The sequence below is a fragment of the Notothenia coriiceps genome, unplaced genomic scaffold (assembly GCF_000735185.1).
Source record: "Notothenia coriiceps isolate Sejong01 unplaced genomic scaffold, NC01 NC01_scaffold00009596, whole genome shotgun sequence".
Taxonomy (NCBI): Eukaryota; Metazoa; Chordata; class Actinopteri; order Perciformes; family Nototheniidae; genus Notothenia; species Notothenia coriiceps.
This window is the reverse complement of record NW_011342297.1, coordinates 133521-137993: the sequence shown is the minus strand read 5'-3', so window position 1 is coordinate 137993 and position 4473 is coordinate 133521. Positions and strand designations below refer to the sequence as shown.

The 4473-nt window shown below is 40.7% G+C and overlaps 1 long non-coding RNA gene across 1 annotated transcript in view; it reads right to left on the bottom strand.

Annotated features, from left to right (window-relative positions):
* The window catches only part of LOC104945370 (uncharacterized), a 9319-nt gene that overhangs the window by 3354 nt on the left and 1492 nt on the right, over positions 1–4473 (bottom strand). The window contains exon 2 of the long non-coding RNA XR_798332.1: positions 3011–3016. This is a non-coding gene — a long non-coding RNA (uncharacterized lncRNA). The remainder of the gene's footprint in view (positions 1–3010; positions 3017–4473) is intronic.

Genomic DNA, 4473 nt, shown 5'->3' with positions numbered 1-4473 from the left:
TCTTAGCCCAAGGTCAGACCGCCTCTTCGTTGTCTGAGTTCAGATGGCTTGAACCATGGGGGATACGGCTTATTGTAGGCCCATTTCCCGGACACGTCTGGTGAACAGTGCTTTTGATACCCTGGCACTCCAGCTTCAGTCCACTGTCTTTTCGAAGCTCCCCCGAATTCTGGAAGCGGACTCTTCATTCACAATTGTGTTAAGGCTGCGGGTCATCTCGCTCTTGGTTGTGGCAGCGTTTCCTTGCCCATTTCCCCTTCCAACAGACTTTTTGTGGATGTGCTTTGAAATGCACTCTGTGAACAGCTTGCTCGTTTTGAGAAATTTTCTTTTTTTGTGGTTTACCCTCCTGATCGGAGGGTGTCAATGACGGTCCTCTTGGATCGGCAGTCAGATCAGCAGTCTTCCCCATACTTGTGATTTAGTTTACTGAACCAAGCTGAGTTGTCTTTTCAGGCTCAGGAACCCTTGCAGGTGCTTTTTCGGTTAATTAGACGATCTCAAGTGATTCGTTGGAACACCCTATTAGTATACTTTTTCATGATCATTCTAATATTTAGGATAGGAATTTGAGTTTTTTAGCTGTATGCCATAATCAGGCAATATTAAAATAATACAAAAGGCTTGCAAATATTTCAGTTGATTTGTAATGAATCCAGAATGTATTGACATTTTTGTTTTTTTAATTGCAATTACAAGAAAAATTAAAGAAACTTTATCACAATATTCTAATTTTCTGAGACGTCCGTAAGCAGTGAAACGTGCATATTATCACACACGCATTGCATATTTTGGCTCAAAAAGCTGGGATGTTGGTTATTTTTCTCCATCTCGGATGACACCAAAAGCCTCCCAGACAGTTGGATTTCGCTCTTGAGGGAAGAGTTATTGAAATGCTGTATTCTCCGCTATAGAGAGCTTCACCTCAGCCATTCAGAATGTGGTGCGCTCAGCAGCAGATAGATGCACGCAGCAGGTTATAGGATTATGCTCGGTCCCGCGGGGGAGAGGTCTGAGGATTTAAACATTAAACTCAATTATTATTGTTTAAATATATTTATTATGCAACACCCGCAACCCGACCCGCATCATCTTTGTTTTACCCAGAAGCGAACCCGGAAAAAAGCGTTTGAAAAAATACCACCCGCAAATCACCTTTTTTGCGGGTCACCCGTCGGGTACCCGCGGATACCCGAACCGATGCAGGACTCTGCTATCTGGTCAGTAGGTTGCAAACTGTCTATTTGTTCCATCACCTGCCAGATCTCTCTGCAGCATACACATTCATCTGCAGTGGGCATGCTTTTCACAGCATTGACATGTACACCTGAATATTGTACATAACATGTTAAAAAACACCTGTGTTAGATGCATTACATGGCCTTTAAACTCTTCAATATGTGTTGAATAATTTGATGTACATTCAAATATGAATATAAGAACCTTGCAATTGGATGTGATCGTTACAAAACAGAGTGGCCCTTGAACCATCCCAAAAACATTTTTTATTTAGCTATTTATTTGGACAGAGATAATGAGCCAACCATCTCACAAAAAACAAAACCCCAGTGGCCGAGGTGCAGGATGTCACAAGAATCAATGCAACACAAGTATCTGCATGCTGGAATTAAAGCTCTGCAGCCAAACAGCTCTTACAGACAACATTTTCACCAACATGGCCCTCCGGAGTCTCCTGGAAACCATTGTGTAAAATGCAAACAAGATCAACTATCAAAACTGATGTTCTTCTCATTATTGAATCTTGGTTTTCTTCAATATAACTTGCCAACATCAGTCAATGTGTTATATAATGTATTTTTTTAAATGCATAATGGTCTTTACCTTTGATTAGACTCTTATAATTGAAGTTAGGCCTTGACTTATTTTTAAGGTAATCACTGCGCCACCAGACTTCTGCATTGCTGAAAAACATGTTCTTTCTAAGGCCTTTAGAAATAAATAGAGGACCATGCAATTATTTTGACACAAATCTAGGAATACCCATGAGAAAACCAAAGTTTAGCTCTTCACATCTTGTAATAATTGTGACATTCTTATGTTGACATATTTGCAGAAATGCAGGGAGGCAATAAGCAAGAGTAGGCGTGCAAACAGGGTGAATGCAACACACTACTGCCAATGTTGCATAATATTAATGATCTGGCAGGGGACTACAGTTTGTGGCTCATTAAGAAGAATATGGAGCACGTTTGCTGGCAGGTGAGGATCAGGTTATTTGGGAGAAGCAGGAATAATTTAAAAGTGTTTAGAAGGAATGACAGAGTCTACAGTAACAGGGCATGTTAGACAGTGAAGGTTTTACAATCATGGATGCATGGTTGCCATGAGATTATGATGCTTTTCCATGATAAACCAAAAACCAATTGAGCACTAACACTGACAAGCGTGGTGTTCTGACAAATGGGTGCTCAGTTTATTACTGTTCACCTGCTGAACTCTTTCTGCATGTGAATAAATGGTCTGTTTGCTCTCAGCTGCTGATCTGTCTCTGTGGATCTCCTTTCATCATTCGAGCTGTCACTGCTCGCTTTCAGACTGTTGCATGTTCTCACCTCGCATTTCCTCTGGAATATCAGTGTCAAACTTCAACTAAAAACAATTAACCCAAAATATTTCATCAAATGTAGTTTGTTACCATGTCTGCCTTATTCAAATTCAATTTAATTCAAAGGTTTTATTAATATATGCACATAAGCTGCAGTGTAGAAATGGCGAGGAAAATCTTATGACCCGAGCTCCTCCAACGATGCAACATATATAATAAAATACATATAAAACATAGTGCAAGAAGTCTATATGAATCACGGAAAAACATATTGTCTATATTGTTTCTTTTAGCAGAAAAAAACATTTAAAGCATTGCAATTAAATATCAAATGCTTAAATGCTTGTTTGTCAAAAACGTTGCTCTGACGTTAAACATGCTAATTTAGCATTGACTATGCTAGTTAGTTTGACTAACTCCTCTCATTGTTAGAGCATTGTTAGCTTAGCCCTCACAGGGCTCTCAAGTTTTGAACAGAGTTCAGAGTGAGATTTTGGCAGCAGCGGGGCTTTGGGTGGGGATGGTGGTCTTATCTGATAAATGACACATAAATTCATACAAATAAAAACATATTTGATTTCATTCTTGGTGAAGGGTGTGTGGTTGTGTGTGTGTGTGTGTTGTGTGTGTGTGTGTGTGTGTGTGTGTGTGTGTGTGTGGTGTGTGTGTGTGTGTGTGTGTGTGTGTGTGTGGTGTGTGTGTTTGGTGTTTTGTAGGTGTTCGTGGCAGGTTTTTGAGGCGTTCGCACTGGGTGTTGTGGCTCCCATCTGAAACAGTTGGTTCCAGGCCTGCCATCTTCCACTGTCGATGATGGAGCGCGCGTGCTGATCTAGGCCAACTGTCCGCTAGTTTTTGTCCGTTGTTCAGTTCAAACCATGCGAGAAAAACCCTCGCTCCGCGTCCGGCATTAGAGTGAGGGGAGCACTAGAACAGAAGTTGAGCGTATTTTAGTGAGGCCTCCCAAAACTGGCTCAACGGTCACCTTTAAAAAAAGGAAACCAAGGAGATCTATGTACTCAAATGTTTTGCTTTTGTTTCACAGTTGATTATGTGTATGTCACATGTGGTGCCAAATATTACTTACCTTGCACTTGATTTGAGGACATGCATCCCCACAAATCCTCATAATAAAGGTTGGTGGGATCTTGGGCCATGGGAGGTATCACATCAGCTGATAGATTCCAGGAATCCTGACACCACCTTGTCTGTTCCTCCGGCCCATGGGAAAGGTAGTAGTTGCACTGAAATCTAAAAAGAGACCCATGTGTAAAGATCTGCATTAATGATATTCAATCAAAGTAGGTTGAATGTGTTGAAATTCCTTGAAAATGTGGAAACACCTACCTGTATCTAAATAAGATTATAGGGCATCTTCCACCCCACATCGTCCTCTGCTGCACATCCCACAAATCTTGTACTGCCTCAGAATGAGCCTCGTTCAGAGGACAGTTTATTGATGCCATACTGCCAAAGCCTCTGCCAGAAAGCCCAGTGCTTGGCCTGTGGAAATAGCTGGACTCCCTTGAGGTCGTTGATGTCTCCAGCTCAAGGAGCCTATTGAGGGTAAGAACGCTGGATAATAGAAGCATAATACATTTTATATTTATGTAACATATACCTAACCAGGTACCAGCAGAACTAGAGAAGGAAGAATATAGATAGAAGAAATCGCAAATTATACCCACCCGGGTAGTTACTTGCAAAGTATTGCAGTCAGGAATTCTAGAGTATCATGGGTTATTTTTATTACTTATGTCTTTTTGTTTTTAACTTTATTCCGCATTTCACACAATGCGGGCACAAAACTATTAGTATGTGTGTGGTGTGTATCAAGTCTGTACTAAGTTGAGCACTATAATACTAATATCTCTTGCCAACAACATTATAAGTGTTCATGCCAATTGTTT